This window comes from Schistocerca nitens, chromosome 5 (assembly GCF_023898315.1).
Source record: "Schistocerca nitens isolate TAMUIC-IGC-003100 chromosome 5, iqSchNite1.1, whole genome shotgun sequence".
NCBI lineage: Eukaryota > Metazoa > Arthropoda > Insecta > Orthoptera > Acrididae > Schistocerca > Schistocerca nitens.
In genome coordinates this window covers 116,068,949-116,089,411 of record NC_064618.1, presented here as the reverse complement: position 1 = coordinate 116,089,411, position 20,463 = coordinate 116,068,949, and positions in this window count along the sequence as shown.

The window sequence follows — 20,463 nt, the reverse complement described above, 5'->3', positions numbered from 1 at the left end:
ACAAGACTTGCGGCTGATATAGCTGTAGTCTCTAATAGGATCCTTTTTATGTCATGAACTGTCTATTGACTACACTGTCTTAACTGATAGCAGATCAAAGAAAGACGAACGTGTTAAGAAGTTGCGGAAATGTGATTAGGGGTAAACATAACATCAAAAATGGGGATCACGATGTAGACGAAGTGGAAGCATTCCGCTAAACCAAGTACATTAGCATCAAACTTATTTTAATTTGAGGCACAAATCTCTACGACTGTTTGTTAGGAGCATAGCAATCTGTGGAGGTGTGTCATGGACTGTGAGAGAACTTGATGAGAAGAAAATGGAAGAGTCTGAAACTTGGTATACTAGAAGATGCTGAATATTAGATAGACTGATATAAAGATCCAGGTGGTTGTCACGGAATCGACTAACGGAGCAATATACGTAAAATAGATAAGAAGATATGAAGATATTTATTAAGATGTCAGAAAATACTCTCTATACTACTATACGATAAAAACTGAAGGGGACTACAGGGATGAGAATTACACAATCACTGGTTACGTATGGTGCAGACGCCACGCTGTAATGAGCAGGTTGTGACAAAGGGGGCGGGATGGGGAGAGAGGAGAAATCGTATCAGGTCGCGCCATCCAGTGTGCTGACGACCAAAATAAAAATAAAAAAAATATAACACTTTTATGGACAATAACAGGAACTCCACACCAATGGTTTCCTAATATTTTGCTAATCACTGTGCTGTCTTCTCACTGTCCAGGAAACTTGAATTTTTGTGTAATGTCACAGGCTTTAAATATTTCTTCATTCAGTGAAATGCCACTAAATTGTAGATTTACCAAATGAGGAAAATTATTGTTATGATAATTTATTACTGTTGTCCAAAGCAATAAACGGAAGAATAAAACTGGCCCAGTGTGCTGTTTATAAACACAATCGAATTTTCAAACCGAAGCATCTAGTGAGACTGGACCTAACAATGTCTCTAATCCGTTTCGACTCACGGCAGAGAAATATGGACTTAACTAGCAGAAAGCATTCAAGACTGAGGATCGTTTTGTGAGAGAGGGATGTATGCATGTTTCGAATTACTGCGAGAGTGAGAGGAAATAAAATTCAAATGTAGTAAATAGCAGAGACCTAATCCGCGCAGTACTAAAATTTAAATGTATCTTGCCTGGAGGTAAATGGAGGCGAGTGGATAACTGGTGAAGTTCCTTGTGTCAGTCTATTGGATGTCGAATATCATCTCAAAGTAGGAAATACGGAAGATCATCGTGCACGAGTGTCACTAAAGATCATACTATTCCAGGAAAAGTCAAGGAGAGAAATTCACCCAATAGGGGATGCTAAATATCTGATGACTGTTGTGACTGTGGTGCTCTGTTTCACATCCTAAATGTGTCAGACAACCAGCCTCAAAGTATCAAAGTCATTAGTCGTTTCATAGCTTAAGAGAATCCTAAATTACATATGGTTAAAACGGAGCATCGTGTCAGCTAGACTGAGTCAGCAAAGAATTACAGCTTGGTACGAAGTAGCCTTCCTCCTGCCGACGGTGTGTGACGTCAGCAGATCCGTCAATGTATGTGCCTTCTTACATAGTCTCGAGGCGGTCGGTGAAATCTGTAGGTATGCAAATCTTAGGCTATCGATTTCACGGTGTAAAGGGAGACACGATAAGAGACATTACATCTTGAACTAATTAGTAATACGACTGCACGATGATTACACACGTTTTACTTTTATCCTCAAAAGATTTAATTCCAAGCCATAGCGAATAATCATCCCCAGGGTGGAAACATTACTTTAGCCCAACTGCAACGTGTCGCCACTTTTCATGTACGTAACTATTGATTGCATCCTATTGTGAGGGTGTGGAAGTGAGTCCACAGCAGAATTTTATATCTCCTTCGCCCGACTGCACAGATTGTACATTAACATAAAATAGTTCCAGTACACAATTCTGTTTGCAAATGTGACTGTAGAACACGAATGGTATGAAATTATTAAATTGAACTAGTGACTGGTGTGAATTGAAATAACTACAATACCACGACTAGCAGGTTTGAATTCGAATATATTATGACCGAACGATAAAGAGTTGGCAGACAAATAAAGTATCATCTGGATACGAAAAATAAGAATAAAACCTAGTAACCTAGATGGGGGCATACAGCGTCTGTCGCTTTACAACGCCAGTCGCTTTCGCCATTTCAGCATGAGGTCATACGAAACAGTAAACAGCTAGTTTCACGCTCGCTGGTGGCGAATTCAGCGCAAAAGCTGACACAGTCACGTACCACATGTAACCGAACAGCTGCAAATGCAGTATATATGGACGCTACCAAAGGGCTTGCATGAATGAGTTCCAGCCAGCACCACAACTGCATCCTCCTAGCTACTCGGATGATCAACAACCGACAACAGAAACTACGTGAGTGACAACTAAGCAGGCGCGCTAAGAAAAGAAAACAAACCTTATGGGTTTCTGGACTGCGATTAGGGGTTTGATTTGTACAAATATTCCTATATACGTTTGTGATTTCCATTGAGACATGCATCTGAACCTAGAGGTAGGATTACGGCCGTAGAAACTGATTCCCCTTCATGATTCGTGGCATGGAAAAACATCGTTAGATGCTCCTGTGTGTTATCTAATCCTAACAGAGTGTTAGGTCTGTGTGACCATTTGTTTTCATAATTATTTGAAGTATGACGTAGGGTAGAAATGTCGTCTGTGTTTTACATATACGATGTGTTGGTTTTCATACACTAGTAGTAAGCTGGTGTCTGTGCTTCTCGGCACACTGTAGACTGGTGTTTGTTTAGCTTAGTATATCAGGAGACCAGAAAGCTAAGATCATCAGTCTCCTATTCACTCCCCCCATGAGACTGCATATTGAGATATTGAGTAATGTTTTGCACGCAAATGGAAGAAAGCGTTAAAAACATTTGCATGCAACTGCATCACATCTACATCGATACTCCGAAACCCGCCTTATGGTGTGTGGCGGAGTGTACCCTGTACCGCTACTAGACATTTCCTTTCCTGTTCTACTTGCAAATAAAGCTAGGAAGAAACGACCATTCATATGCCTCCGCATGGGGCCTAATTTCTTGTATCTTCTCTTCGTAGTCCTTACGGGCATTGCTTGATGGTGGCAGTACAATCGTCCTGCAGTCATTTCAAACGCTGGTTATCTACATTTTTTTCACTGCTGTTTCTCAAAAAGAACGTCACCTACCCTCCAGGGATTCCCATTTGAGTTCCCGAAGCATCTCCGTAAGACTTATGTGTTGTTGAAACCTACTGGTGACGTATCTAGCAGCTTGCCTCTGATCTGCTTCGATGTCTTCCTTCAGTCCGACCTGGTGCGGATCCCAAGCACTCGAGCAGTACTCAAGAATATGTCGCACTCGCATGCTATATGACGTCTCCTTTGCAGGTCAACCATTCATTGCTAACATACTCCAAATAAACCGAATTAGGCGATTTGTCGTCCCTACCAAAGTTCTCATATGCTCGTTCCACCTCATCTCGCTTTGACTGTGTCAAGCAGGACACTGGTAATACTGTGTGCAAAGATCACAGGTTTGTTCTTCCTACTCATCCGCATTACCTTAAATTTTTCTACGTTTCGGGCTAGCTGCCATTCATGACATCAACCGGAAATTTTGTCTAGTCGTCTTGTATCTTTCTACAGTCACTCTACTTCGACATCTTACCATACAGTACGGCATCATCAGCAAATAACCGCAGACTGCTGGTCAGTCTGTCCAACAAACCATTTAGGCCTATGTATGTAGAGAAAAACATCGGTCCCATTAGATTTCCCTGCGCCACTCCTGCGACACCCTTGTCTCTGATGAACACTCACCGTCGAGGACAACACACTGGGTTCTGTTACTTAAGAATGGGTAGCCTTGAAGGATGATATAGTGAAGGCAGCAGAGGATCAAGTAGATAAAAAAGACGAGGGCTAGTAGAAATCATTGGGTAACCGAATAGATATTGAATTTAACTGAAGAATGAAGAAAATATATAAATGCAGTAAATGAAGCAGGCGAAAAGGAATACAAAAGTCTCAAAAAATGAGATCCACAGAAGGTGCAAAATGGCTAAGCGGGGATCACTAGAGGACAAATATAAGAATGTAGAGACAGATATCACAAGAGGAAGATAGATACTGCCTAGCGGAAAATTAAAGGGACCATCTGTATGAATATCAAGAGCTGAGGTGGTAAACCAGTCCAAAGCAAACAAAGGAAAGCACAAAGGTGGCCGCACGGGATAGCGGCACGGTCCCGGGCGCCTTGCCACGGTACGTGCGGCTCTCACCATAGGAGGTTCGAGTCCTCCCTCGGGCATGGGTGTGTATGTTGTACTTAGTGTAAGTCAGTTTAAGTTAGGTTAAGTAGTGTATAAGCCTAGGGACCGATGACCTCAGCAGTTTGGTCCCATAGGAACTTAACACAAATTTTTAAAAAAAGTTGCAGGAAGGTGAAAGGACTGTATAGAGGGTCTATACAACGGTGATTTACTTGAGGGCAATTTCATGGAAATGGAAGAGGACGTAGATGAAGACGAAGTGGATGATATGATTCTGCGTGAAGAATTTGACTGAGCACTGGAGGACCTAACTCGAAACAAGGACACGGAAAATGGTTCAAATGGCTCTGCGACTTAATTTCTGAGATCATCAGTCACCTAGAACTTAGAACTAATTAAACCTAACTAATCTAAGGACATCACACTCATCCATGCCCGAGGCAGGATTCCAACCCGCGACCCTAGCGGTCGCTCGGTTCCAGACTGTAGCGCCTAGACCCGCACCGCCACGCCGGCCGGCGAAGGGCACGGAAGTAGACAACATTCCATTAGAACTACTGATAGCCTTGGGAGAACCAAGCCTAACAAAAGTCTACCATCTGGTGAGAAAGATGTATGGGACAATCGATATACCCTCAGAAATCAAGAACAATATAATAATTCCAATCCCAAAGCAAGCAGGTGTTGATAGGTGTGAAAATTATCGAACTGTCAGTTTAATAAGTCACGGCTGCAGAATACAAACACGGATTCTATACAAAAGAAAGGAAAATGTCGTAAAACACGACCACAGGGAAGATCAGTTTGGATTTTGTAGAAATGTCGGAACACGCAAGGCAATACTGACATCTTAGAAGACAGGTTAAAGAAAGGCAAATTTATGTTTCTAGGATTTGTAGACTTAGAAAAAGCTTTTGACAATGTTGACTGGAACACTCTCTTTCAAATGCTGAAGGTGGCAGGTTTAAAACACAGGGAGCGAAAGGCAATTTACAATTTTGTACATTAAACAGAAGACAGATATAAGAGTCGAATGGCATGAAAGGGAAGCAGTGGTTTGGAAGGGAGTGAGACACGGTTGTAGCCTATCCCCGATGTTATTCAATCTGTATATTGAGCAAGCAGTAAAGGAAAGAAAAGAAATTTTGGAGTAGGATTTGAAATCAATGGATAAGAAATAAAAACTGTGAGGTTTGCCGACGACATTGTAATTCTGTTAGAGACAGCAAAAGTCCTGGAAGACCAGCTTAACGGTATGCACAGTGACTTGAAAGGATATAAGATGAACATCAACAAAACCAAAACGAGGATAATGGAGTGTAGTCGAATGAAACCAGGTGATGCTGAGGGAACTAGATTAAGAAATGAGACACTTAAAGTAGTAGATGTGTTTTGCTTTTTGGGGAGCAAAATATCTGATGGTAGTCGAAGTAGAGAGGATATGAAATGTACATTGGCTATGGCAAAGAAAGATTTTCTGAAGATGAGATATTTGTTATGATCCGTATAGATTTAAGTGTCAGGAGGTGCTTTCTGAAAGCATTTGTACGGAGTGTAGCCACGGATGGAAGTGAATCATGGATGATAAACAGCTTAGACAAGAAGAGAATAGAAGCTTTCGAAGTGTCGTGTTACAGAATAATGTTGAAGATTAGATGGGTAGATCACGTAAATAATGAGGAGGTACTGGACAGAATCGGGGAGAAGAGGAATTTATGGCACAACTTGAATAATAGAAGGGATCGGTTGGTAGGAGACTTTATGAGGCATCAGGGGATCACCAATTTACTTTTGGACGGAAGTGTGGAGGGAAAAGCCGTAGAGACAGGCCGAGGGATGAATACACTAAGGAGATTCAGAACGATGCAGGTTGCACAAGCTTTTCGGAAATGAAGAGGCTTGCTCAGGTTAGAGTGTCATGCAGAGCTGAAACGAACCAGTCTGTGGACTGAAGACCACAAGAACACAACATGATAGGTGAGGGGCCAATGCCGAAGGCTACTATTTGTAAAATCGAACTGGTATTCCATCCGAACCTGATGATTTATTTCCTTTCAACTCCAGTTACGCTTATTACTATGTCATACATACTGGAGCCTGTCCGACGTAAAATGATGGTACGTTTGTACGATTCTCCTGTAGTTGGTGTTCTCATGTTATACGCTAGCCGCCACCTAGGAACTTCTCAAAGGAAGTTTGGAAACATGAAACTTCCTGGCAGATTAAAACTGTGTGCTCTCCTGCGAACCTTGCAGAATTAGCACTCCTGAAAGAAAGGAAATTGCGGAGACATGGCTTAGCCGACTTCGAGTCTCGATCCGGCACACAGTTTTAATCTGCCAGGAAGTTTCATATCAGCGCACACTCCGCTGCAGAGTGAAAATCTCATTCTGGAAACATCCCCCAGGCTGTGGCTAAGGCATGTCTCCGCAATATTCTTTCTTTCAGGAGTGCTAGTTGAGCAAGGTTCGTAGGAGAGCTTCTGTAAATTTGGAGGGTAGGAGACGTACTGGCAGAAGTAAAGCTGTGAGGACGGGGCGTGAGTCGTGTTTGGATAGCTCAGATGGTAGAGCACTTGCCCGCGAAAGGCAAAAGTCCAGAGTTCGAGTCTCGCTCCGAAACACAGTTTTAATCTGCCAGGAAGGTTCAAGTTTGGAAAGGTTGTCACCCTACAACAAAACTGGCGGAGGTAAGTACCTAGAAACTGTCGTTGACTGGGTGCCGCGGCAAACTTATCCTATGAATGACTAAATGGATGTGGCAGGAAATTCATCACCCTGATGGACAAAGTGGGGGGAAAATGTACAGAGCTGTCGGCGCAAGCAGCCTCAGGGGTACTCACGCTAAAGAGTCTGGTACCCTTTGGGACGATGGGTGAGAGATGAGTCGGAGGATTATGAGAGGAGTCGAAGTATCCACAAGCGTCCTGACTTTGTCTTATGCAGGCTTGTCATTTCTACTGAATTTTGCAGACTTTTCGTCTGGTCCATGCATTCATTCAGTTTTACCCTGTTATCCTGTGACACCCTGAGTCAAACGACCCTTACTGTTGTTCTATGCTTGAATCTTTAGGCACCCGCCTGATTCACCTCGTCTGACCTGAAATTCCGAATATAACATAGACAATGAGGGGGTCATGATCGCAACAATAAATGCGGTGTGCACGTTAGGAACCTTCAGGTATCCGCTCTCGGGGAGGACAATAGCACCGTATGGGCCGCTGTGCAGCGGTTTTACCTGACGAGTACGTAGGGAGGTTTATAATTTCTTAATTATTGTAAGAAATCAAATATTTTCCAGCTCTGTGCTTTATCATTTTAGTTTCCTACATTTTGGCACCTAGTGTATGTCCATTAACTTTTCATTTCCTTATTTTACTGCAATTAAGTGTGATTCAGTATTTTATATAAGTCTGCACGCAATCCGTGCACATTATAAAAACTGGTTGTATGTATGTACATCCCACATCTTCTCGTTAACCACTGGACCGATTTTGAACACACCTGGTATGCATATCCATCACTGATGGGCAACAGTCGCTGAGTGGGGTAGCGGGGGTGGGGGACAGAACCATCTACCTATTTCAGGAGATATTGTATCATAAACAATGAGATGCGTGGAAAACTGCTGAATTATGCTTGACCTTTAAATTGATTGCTTCTTTGCTACTGACCCCACTCCCAACATATTTTGCAGACAGTATCCACATATATCGCAGAATGTACCTACAGAAATCTATCACTGAACGACACATATTTCTGGAGATATGAAGTCATAAACATTGATATGTGTGAAGAACGTAGGCTTCTTGCAAAAAGTTTTAATACATTTATTCTTTTTCGTTACTACTATGACACTCCTACAGTTGAGTCAACTTCAAGATATCCCTGTCGTCTGGTTGTGCCTTTGACAACTTTCAACTACGAGACGCAAACGGCCATAGGCGAAAATGATAGCATTCTGTAGAGCTATGATGAGGCGTTGCCATGGAGGCTTGTACAAAACTGCGTTGTAGACGGGTAATTATACAATGTACGACTGTTTCATATTGTAAAAGATTTTTTTCACGAATACACAGAAATCAAACATTTTTGATATGACGCTACGAATAAATTTCATTTTTTTTTTATTTTCGCTTCCAATAGAAAAATTACAAAATGAATACCTGGGCCCCACAGGTTTTTCACCTACTTGCCTATAAAACAGAGTTTCAATTTTCCCTAATTGCTAGTGGAAAGTAAGTTAATATCGATTTCATATTATCGTTATATGTCATTCTTCGGACAGCAAGTGTACGTTAAAGCAAGCTTCAGAGACAGCTGCTTGTCACTCGGGCAAACCTCTAAGGTGATCGCGGTCGCCCTCCACTTGGTCCCTTTGAAAGCATGTAAGCTTTGCCGATTATACTTCCAGCTTGAGCTTTGTGACCTTTCACGTATTTTAAGGGCTGTACTCCACTCAATGTTGTTCGAGTATAGCTTTTACCTTAAGCCAGACAATCTCGCAATCAGAGAACCTTTCATCTCGTTTTCCATTACTCAAATAACCTTGTGGTAAGCGATTGTGACGTCTATAGGTTACAGGCTACATACCCATCGGTATCGAATGCACATGGCTGGTAGTGTAGCACTTCATGCGGATCGCAATTGCTCATCTTGTTGTTAAAACTTTCGGGACCGACAAAACTTTGGTTGATCAAGATGCCTCTTTGAAAACTCATTGCGAAACACGTATTTCTAAAAAATTTGAGAGATTTTATTGAACTAAGGATGCCCTGTGGCCTAGGGATAGCGTCTTTTGCTACTAATAAAACGACCTTGGACCAGGAGTCGGCCACATCCAACGATCGAATTTTCAGTAGGAAAACCATCAGCAATGGTCACCGAAGGCTACCAGAGCACAGGCAGTCACTCTTCATCAGCCAACGATATTCTCAGCGTGACGGACGAGGGTTGTGTTAAAAAAAAGGCCCTAAATGTCGGGATAATAAGTAACGATTAACGACATGAGGTTTCAGAAGCCACATCTAAATAAATATTACATAATAAGTATGAGCAGAACACCCTGTCAGTTAGTGAATAAAGAGTAATGATGATCAGGCCATCGCTCAAAGATTACGGATTAGTCCCCCACATTCGGAGCTCATACAGGGGAGTTCCAAGTGGGTAGTGAATGTGGCAGAAAGATTGAATAACCAGTTCTAGTTTCACCTTCTCCGAGTTGCAATGTGGGATCTTAAAAGTTTACTTCTGATAGGGAAGGTAGAAAATGTTATAATGCTCATTCTGGATATAGTTTGTGTGTCAGTGAAGCGAAATGAACGGAAGAAAAGATTTTCTAGTCACACGAATATAGGGAATATCACCAGCATTAGAAAGTGATATACAGGTTTGGGACTCTTTATTAATAGGATGGCAAGGCCGAATCTGATTTAAGCCATCATTAGTAGTTCAGATGTACAATCCAAGATTTCAGCATTGACACGGTGCCCCATACTAACAGACTGTTAACCAAGGTCCAAGTATACACAACAGGGTCCCAGACATGTGAGTGGCTCAAAGACAAGTTACGTAATAGAATCCAGTACGTTGTCCTCGACGGCGAGTGTTCATCAGAGGCAGGATTGCCCAACAAAAGTGTAATCGGTCCGCTGTTGTTCTTTACATAAATTGTGTGACGAACTGAGTGAGTAGCTAACTGCGGCTGTTTGCTGATGACGCTGCGGTGTACGGGAAGATGTATTTGTTGGGTAACTGTAAGAGGATACGAGACGGCTTACGAGTAGACAAATGTCCTATTTCGTGTGGTGAACAGCAGCTTGATCTAAATGTGGAAGCTAATGCTGATGAGTAGGAAGAATAATCCCATTACATCCTAGTACAGCATTGGCAGTGTGTTGCGTGCACAGTCACGTCGATTAAACACCTAGGCGTAGCGTTGCAAAGCAATAAAATGGAACGAGCACGTAAGGACGGTATTAGGGAAGGCGAATGGTCGAATTGAGTTATTGGGAGAATCGTAGGACACTGTAGTTCATCAATAAAGGAAAATGTGTGTAGAACACCGTGCGACACATTCTTGAGTACTGCTTAAGTGTTTTGGAATCTCCGCCGGTTCGGATTAAGACTGCTGTCGAGGTAATTCAGAAGCTGTATCTGTCAGCGATAACTTTGATCAACACATGAATTTACCGGGATGCTTTGTGAGCTCCACTGAGAAAATTTAGAAAACCGGTTTTTAAGCTGACTGCACAACGATTCTAATGTCGCCGGCGCACATTTCGCGTAAGGACGAAAAAGATGAGAAAAATTAGGGCCTTATGGAGGCAAATAGACGACTGTTTCTCCCTCGATCGGTATGCAGGTGGAACAGGAAAAGATGTGACTAATAATATTACAAGGTACTCTCCGCTATATGCCATATAGTGAACTGTGGAGTATCTGTTTTGATGTAGACGTAGATACCGTATGCAGAAGATGAGTTAGAGATATACGTCGACACTGACCAGGTAACCCAGTATAATATAGAAGAGGTGAGAGTATGATGGCCGTGGTGGATGGGATCGTTGCTACAGGTGGAGGGATAGCAAACAGAGTCGTGAGAGAATATAGGCTCGATAGTAGTAATGAGACCATAGATAAAAGTATTTAATTTTGCAATACGTTTCAGCTGCAAATAATGAACACAATGTTCAATAATTACAGCAGGACTACTACTACATGAAAACGTCTGGAGACGCAGGTATCTACTCCTGGATTATATCACGTTGTGTCAGAGATACCGATATAACGTACCAATAATTAACAGTAATGTACGCTTTACTGTTTGGAATTACCATTTCGTAGTCCTGTATATGCCACAAGCTAAATCCGCATGAAATGGACAATGTAGAAGAGATTTTTAAATCTCGTTGACTATGTAATACATCTGCAGTTAAAGTTCTTTACGCACAGAATAACCGATGAGAATATAACTCTAGTTGTACCGGCAAGTTAATTATATTTTTGTTGTAGCTCCTGTTTCCTGTAATTTATGGACTCTCAAACACTGATCGTTGTGTATGGGACGGTGACAAGTACGCTGTATGTTCGTGAAGTACAAATTACTATTCAAACTTTTCACGACTAACTATATAACTAAGCAACGGATACTTACTGCTTCAACTGAATGATGGGATACCAAGAAGTTCTATAGAGCACTTGACTGCACAGTTGCCAGTATCTTGGCGTACATACGATGCAGCTCATGGCATAAAAACGGGTGGTTCCTTCACAGACGTCACGGTGACGCGTCGTCGATGCGCGCCTGCTGCTGTCTCTAATTAATGACGTCAATGTACGCTACCTCCATTACTTAAATGAGCGCAGCTCGTAAGATATCGACAACGGAACATTATGCAGCAGCGTAACGAGTCGACTACAAAAACTGTATCGTTGAAAAATGATGAACGTGAAGAATGTGGAGTTTGTGAAGTTACTTATTATTTTAATTTGAATGTTAGGTCACTATTTTCAACGGTTAGTTTAGCTGTTTCTTTACTTCCATTAGTTCATGAAATAGTTATCGCGGCATTACCTCAAACATGACTTAGTAACCAGAATCAACTACAAAAAGACGGCCGCTGTGGCCGAGCTGTTCTAGGTGCTTCAGTCTGGAACCGCACGATCCCTACGGTCGCAGGTTCGAATCCCGCCTCGGGCATGGATAAGTGCGTTGTCCTTAGGTTAGTTAGATGTAAGTATTTCTGAACTACAAAAAGCGTTTGTCTGTGAGGACTACGGGAACCGCGGTTTGGTGCTCCCGAGCGTCCGGACGAATGAGGGCATTGCTCACACACAAAGGACGCTGGAGCACAGCTTTCAAACACACTGTTTTGGTGTCGAACTGGAGGGTCACTGGTTTGCTACTTGGTAAGATGATTCGTGTTGTTCTAATTCATCGTAGGCATTGCGAAACTGAAAAATTTTGTCGTTGATCATTCGGTGAGGTAGTTACGTTTTATGGTTAAATTTTAATCAGTTCAAGTTGTGTAATTGCTATGGACAGTGGGAATAGACTTTCGATAATTGTTTCATTACTAATATTTTGTTTCTCTGCGAGGTCAGTAGCTAAGAGGCTTCTAACAGAATTCGACTAAGTCACTTAATCTAAAGACTATTACAGTCAGTTCAGTCCCTTCAATTTAATTTCCTAAATGCCTTGTATCACATATACAGGATTCGTTCACATTATAAGTACGTATTTAAGTTTTACCTAACATGTGTCGCTTGTATATTAAGGGAGGCATGTATTATTTTGATTACTTGGTTTCACAAGTCAGTTGCATGATGTGGTACGTAAATACTCCCACGTAGTACGATTTCCTACCCACTGGTTTGTTATTTAAAAGCATTAACGTGACTGATACTCCACATCCCTTATACGCTCTCACCGTGCCGTACACTAATTTTGGCTCTACGAAGAGAGAAATTTGAACATTTTCACATGATATTTCAAGTTATCGATCGCTTTCGGTATTATGAAAACTACGTATGCCCTTCTACGAACTCATTTTCCAGTAAACAGGGTAAGGTAAATAGGGTAAATATGACGCTGGAGCTACTTGCGGAGACGATGTACTTGGCTCTACACAAGTGTACGTGTTCGATGTTTCGTATTTGCACACCACAATTACGAATTAGTGGACAGTGAATGTTTTAGGACGAGTTGCTAAAATATATTCACTATTGCTGAAATATTACAGATCGTGTTTCGTACTCACTTACGTTCAATCTACATCCCCTGTGCTCACTATTTACCATTGAGCTACTGAAGTAAGTGCGAACTGGTACTACCAATTTTCATTTTGTAGGTCGTTTTTATTAATCTACTTTCTTTTTAATTTGGGGATTACTCTTGATTATTGTGGCGGAATGTTGATTATTCGTCTGCTATAACTTATCTTGTGATTATATGTAGAAATTTCGGGTATTTGATGGGAAGTTATTATCATTTTCCTGTTATTAGTTTTTCGACTTATGTTCTACAGTGGATTAGTGTCATATACTGTAGAAGTTGATTATTGCTTTGGGTCTTTCGGTATTCCCGTCAGGTTGACTGGTCGCCTTGTGCAAGTCTTTTAGCTGATGCCGCTTTGGTGACTTGTGTGTTCATGATGAAACTATCATGAAGACAACGCGACACCCATTCCCCGAGAGAAGAAAATCTCCGACACGGCCGGGGAATCAAAACGGAGCCCCTAGCATAGCATTTTGAGGCTCCGATGATTCACCTATCGTGGTGGGCGTTACGAGATTGAGAGGATTAGATACAAAAAGCAGTAGGTTGGTAGGAGTTTATGTGGGAGTGGGAAGTCTAAATTGGTGTAGGAGATTCTAATAACATTTTACTCTGGAGGTGTAGCTTTGCTGGGGATAGCAGGTGATTCCAAAGTAGTGTTGACACTGCAGTCTAGAAGTATACCTGCTGTGGTGCTTGGTCAGATAACCCTGCAGATTCTACCACCTGTCATGTTTAAATTGAAAAACCGAATGTTGGACTTATTTGCTTACAGGACTTGATAAGAATGTAAGCAGCATAAAGGATAAAATAGAGGCTAAGTAACAGAATAAGCGGAATAATTAATAGACTACAACAAGATATAACAACAATAACAAAATAGCTATAACAATAAATGGTACAGGTAAGTTAAAAGACCAAGTAGGAGATAAAGCAAAGGAACACAATGAGAAGTTAGAGGTTACTGCTGACTCATTAAGTGAAAAGTGGAAAGTATTTGAAGAGAGCAGCACACTAATGTTAATCCCTTAGAAGCACAAATTCAAAATTTAGAACAAAAATAGGAATCCAGTGAGAAAACTGCTTCAGGCAGGTTTAATGTCCTCACTATTCAGGGTGGTCGCATTCTGAGTAGGAGAAAATCTGTACCAGAAAACAGATTTGCTACTGTAGATTTTTAATGAAGATATGAATAGACCTCATAAGTCATTACAAGGAGGTTTCCTTGTTTTGTGTTATTAGAGGAGTGTCTGAAATCTGAGATAAATCTGTCATTGAAAATGACACTATTCCAAGTCAGGAATATTAAAGGAAAAGGTTTAGTGAGACACGAGTCTTAGATTTGTTCTGTATTTGTTATCATATGCTTCTACAGTGATGAGCTACCCGTCACATTACTTGTCAATAAAATGGCCTTGTCCTTAAGGTTCTCCACTTTTTTCGGCAGTGTATTCAAGTTCAGTGAATTTAAATCTTTTACTATGCCGCTTTCGTTCCAAAGGTCACCCACCCTGCTTTACATTCTGTACGTTATATTCCACTTTGAACGTGGAAGTGCATAGTTCTGAGACCGATATCTTTTTCATTCTATTCTGCTCCATTTACGAATGATGGATAAGCAAACTGTCAAAAAGCCATTTCATGAGCTCTATTTTCTCTGGTTTTCCCACTGTACTCATTTCCCGGAACATATTTGGGAGAAAGCAATGTGTTTTCTGTTTTCAGAAAGAGTTCTCTCGGAATTCCAACACTAAATCTCCTGTCATGCAAATCGCTTGTCTTGTAATGTCTACCACTATAGCTTCCTGCGCATCACGTAATACTCTGACGCATACTGAACTAAATTGTGACGAAACTTATTGCCCGTCTTTGACTCTTCTATATACTCATATTATCCCAAACCATCGGCAGATTCAGCAACGATCAGCGGGAATGAGGAGGAAGAAGGCCTTGGAAACTACTGTGTCATGATGATCTGTACACTGGCAAAATATTCCGGATTGGTCCCACATGCGGGTCCTCAGGAGGTGATCATGGGAAAGAGATGGAATATCCAACGAAAGGGTGACACTATACGAGCCGGAGTGTGAGATGTCGGAAGTTTGAACGTCGAAGGAAAGCTATGAAATCTGAAACGGGGAAATGCAAATGCTCAATCCAGATATAGAGCGGATCAGTGCACTGAAATAGAAAGGATTTCGGGTCAGACGAACACACGGTATTATCAACAGCAACAAAGGATCGTATAACTGGAGTACGATTTGTTATGAATGGGGAAGCTTGACAGATAATGAGTTACTGTAAAGAAATCAGTGACCGGGTTTGTGTCACTATATGCGACAGCAAATCAACGCAGACAACGATTGTTCAGGTGTAAATGACGACACCGAAAGCACAAGATGAAGAGATACAGAGAGTATGTGAGAATACGGTTATTCATCATGTGAAGGGAAATAAAAATCTGATAATTATGAGGAATTAGAACGCGAATGTATGGAACGGAACAGAAGAAAGGTTTAATGGAGAATGTAGGATAGGCCGCAGATTTGAGACAGGAGAAAGACAAATTGAGTCGTACAAGAAATTTCAGGTTCTGCTAGAGAATACCCTCTTCAAGTATCACAAGACGTGGAGGTGCACTAATAAAAGAGCTGGAAACACGGGGAGATTCCATGGTCAGGCACAGATTCAGAATTCAGGTATTGGATTGTAAGGCGTATCCAATAGAAGATACAGACTCGACTCACAATTTAGTAAGGATTATATGTAGACTGAAGTTTGAGCCACTCATTCGGAAGAAGCAAAGTAGAAGTTTGCCGCGATACTTCTGTAGTGGAAAATGATATGACGCTTTTGGAGATCGCTATGGATGGGGTACTCCTGTAAAGAATGTCCCACTAGGCAATTCAGTTGAAAAGGATTGGACATCTCTAAGAAGGGCAATCGCTGTCTGCCAGACTGTCAGACATCGATACAAGGTAGGTAACTATGAAGAAACCCTGGGTTACAGAAGAAATACTGAAACTGATCGACAGAAGGAGGAAGTTCATAAATGTTCAGGGATATTTGATAATGAAATAAAGAGAAGGTGCAGGTCAGCCAAGGCAAAATGGTGACAGGAATAATCCGAAGGGGCCGTCGAAGAAATTACCTTCACAAGGACTGACTCAGCATATAGAAAAGTTAAAATAACTTCCTTGTAATTAAAAACAAGGATTCAAGTGGAATTCCTTTGTTACATGCAGATAAAACAGCGAATAGGTGGAAAGAGTGCAATGAAGCCTGTATTAGGGTAGGACTGCTCTGCTGACTTGATGGAAGATGGAAGTGATGTCGATAAGGGACACGTAAAAATTTCAGCATTAGAATCAGAATTTAAATCAGCTCTGGAAGACTTGAGATCAAATAAAGCAGCTGGGATAGAAAAACATTCCTTCGGAAATTCTAAAATCGTTGTGGGAAATGGCGACGAAAAGACTATTCAGGTTATTGTGTAGACTCCTATGATACTGGTGACATACCATCAGACTTTCCGAAAAACGTCGTCCACACATTCCCTAAGATAGCAAGGGCAGATGGATGCGAAAACTATCGCAGAATCAAGTTAACGTTGCGTGCATCCAAGCCGCTGACACAGGTAATGTACAGAAGAACGGAAAAGAAAACAGTGGCTATATCAGATGACGATCGGTATGGCTGTAAGAATGGTACAGGTAATAAAACTGCAGTTCTGACTTCGCGCTGCGTACATGAAGCAAGACAGAAGAAAAATCAAGATATGCCCATAGTTCTGGAAGAAGCGTCCGACGATGTGAAATGGTGAAAGTTCCGAGAATAATAGAAGTAAGTTACAGGGTAAGACGGGTTATATACAATATTCATAAGGACCACGAGGGAGACAAAGATTGAAAGACAATGAACAAAATACTCGGATACGAAAGGGTGTAAGACAGATTTCGCTCCTGCTGATCGATCTGTACTTGGAAGAAGCAATGTAGAAAGGTTCAAGAGTGTGATGAAAATTAAGGGTGAAAAGATATCAGTGACAAAATTCTCTGATGAATTTGTTATTCTCACTGAAAGTTAAGAAGAATTACAGGATCAGTCGAATCTAATGAATAACGGTTACAGATTATGAACTGAGGATAAATGAAAATAAGACAAAGAAATGAGATGCAGCCAAAATGTGAACAACGAGAAACTTAAGATAAGATGGTCATGAAGTAGGCGAAGTTAAATATCCGACTAGCACAGACAAAGGTGGAATTCCTATCCAGGAGCAGTCTATTGGTATCAAACATATGCTTTAATCTGAGAAAGAATCTTCTGATAATATATGTTTGGAACATAGCATCGTGTCATAGTGAATCATGGACAGTGGGAAAACTGGAACAGAAGACAATCAGGGTCTCCGTCTCTGCGGGTGCTCCCGTGCTCGCGGACCACACGTCATCCGCTCCCCTCGCCCCGCCAACCAGAAATGTTTGTAATATGCAGTCTCCGAACCCCCCCCCCCCCCCCACCACACACACACACACACACACACACACAACACAAACACACAAATCGAAATTTTTTAGGTGCTCGGTACAAACACAACATGGGCAACAAAAATTAAACAGAATAATTAAAAAACAGAGTAAGCGGGAAAAACTGAAAGCAGTCAGATCTGCTCTCGCGTTGGTTCTTGCAAGTACGGCGTAGCGATTTTCCGTACTCCGGAAACAACTGACAAGTGCTTAGCACTACTCTGCTGCGGAGACATCATGAAAAAGATTTCAACCGCCTGCTTTGCGTCGATAGATGTTCACTGACTCAGCAACGTTCTTAGTGGAGTAGTAAGTTTTAGTTTGTTTTTTATTGCGTAATACAGATTCAGTACAATAGTTTACTATCACCATTTATTTTGTTTATTTCTTTGTTGTACTTAATTTTTGTAACGCATAAAGTCATTGTTCGCTCATCAGTGAATAAAAGTGATTTGGCTACGACATTTCCTGGCAGTGGTTGAGATGGCTCCGATCCAATTGCTTTATCGAATTAAAAATGAAAACTGGTGACGTTCGTGGAGGCTGTTCTTTCAAAAGACTGTGGAAACACGGAAATAGGTGAATGCTGTGTGACAAAAAGTGTGGCAAATTGTTTTACTCTGTGTACGATGAAATGAGTTCCTTTTGCGAAGAAAACTAAACTAGACGAAGATACGATAAAAGCATTCGATCACGTCGAGTTTTGTGCTTGGAACAAACATTAGAGTGGCGTACTTGTCATGAAAAGTTGAAATTATCATATTTCTTGCAATACTTAGTCTCAGAGGGTAAGGTGGGAGAATGAAAGTCTGCAAGAGCAGCTCTGTTGAGTGTTATGTACACTACTCTGTGGCACAGTGCATCGGTATGTAATCCGTCTTGTACCGTTGAAAATGTAATTATAATCGATTGCTAGTGTTAGTTTTTGAACATAACTTCAATATGTCCTCTTAGCTTTATAGCACAAATGGCTATCGGAAAATATCTCAGACGAGGTAAGTCGTGTTGTGGCTCACGATCTATGTAGTTTCAGAAAGGTTGTAATATGTTGACAATACTGTTCGACAATCGTGGATGAAAATATTGACACAAGCAAATCTAAAAAAAAAAAAAAAAAAAAAAAACTAGAGTATCAAATATTCATTGTATTTTTACTTTTGCTTCACATTCACCTACTTTTTCCATACATGTGCTGTGATTCATTTGTCACTTTTAGCTATTTTCCTTAGTTATCATGAAATCTAAGGCATTAATCTAATTTAACTTCTTGTTCTTGAAACCGGACGCCAATTTTCGTAACTCATATTTTAATAAGAATTATGTTTCAGTTAAAGGGATTTGTACAAAATTTCACTGTCTTGAGACTATTAGTAATGTTACCAGCGACAAGTAGCACCTACTGTTATTCTATAATTTCCCGTTAGTTGTCAATTTCATTTGTAAAACGACTCCCAGCGTTCGAAAAATATGGATAACGATCTTATGCAATTATTCACACGCTCACTATCGGCAACTACAAGCATTCACGGGACAGGTGTGGACTACTGGTGGCGTCAGTTTCCGCTATGATTCACCAGCTGCAGCGCCTGCACAACATGTCATAACGTTTTCATCCCAGCCGAGACAGCTGTTTTTCTAGGTACTATCAGGAGTTCAACAGAACGGAAGAGAATTTAACCAATTGTTATGTGGTGCTACAGACGAATGTTGAAAATTAGGTGGAATGATGGGGTAAGGGAGGAGGAGGTTCTGCACAGTATAGGAGGTGAATATGTGGAAAACACTGACAAGGAAAAGAGACAGGATGATGTGACATCTTTTAAGACATCAGGGAATAGCTTCCATGGTACCAGAGGGACCTGTACAGGACAAAAACTGTAGAGGAAGAGAGAGATTGGAATACATCCAGCAAGTAATTGAGGACGTAGGTTGTAAATGCTACTCAGAGATGAAGAGGTAGGCGCAGGAGAGAAATTCGTGACAGGCCGCGACAAACCAGTCAGAAGACTGATGACTCAAAAAGAAAAAGGTTAATTACCGCTTTTCGCACCATGCAGATGTCTTGTCCAACAAGACTTTCATGGTGAACTCCGTATATCTTTCCAGTTTCATTTAATGAGTTTCCGTCAGTTACTACTAACTGTGACCATCTGACAGGAAATCAAGAGTCCTGTCGCAGAATTTACGACAATACGTCACAGGCGTGCAGTTTGCGTAGAAGCTGCATGTGAGATTGGGATAAGAAGCTTTCAGGAAATCTAAAATTACGAAATCAACTTGAGATCTTCTGTCTACAGAATTCATTATTTAGTATGAATTGTGATTCAAAAGAACCATGTTTTCTGAATCCGTGCTGTCATGTTCCAAGACAATGTTTTCAGATACTTCATTAAATTAATACAAACTGTATGTACAAAAATCCTACAACAAAGTGATGTTGATGATATTCAGCTATTTTCATTTTTTGTGTAAGTGTGACCTAAACCACGTTGCAGTCATTAGGTACGGATCCTTCGTGTAGCGAGTGGTTGTATACGATTGCTAAACTGGAGCTACCTCATCAATATACTCCGAAATTATAGCAGTTAGTAGGAAACTATAGTTTCCTGCAGTTATGTAGACAGGAGTGACACCACCAGCAGTCGACCAATGGTGTAAACGCCCAGAAGATGACCCCTACGTCGGGTTGAAACCAGTTGGCGGTATAATAATAATAAATGCGATTAAGAATGTTTTTGAATAATTGATTAATCATACTAATCGCTGCTTCATCTCCACAACCATGTTGTCCAAAAATCTAGTTCAAGTGGGCCACCGGAGACG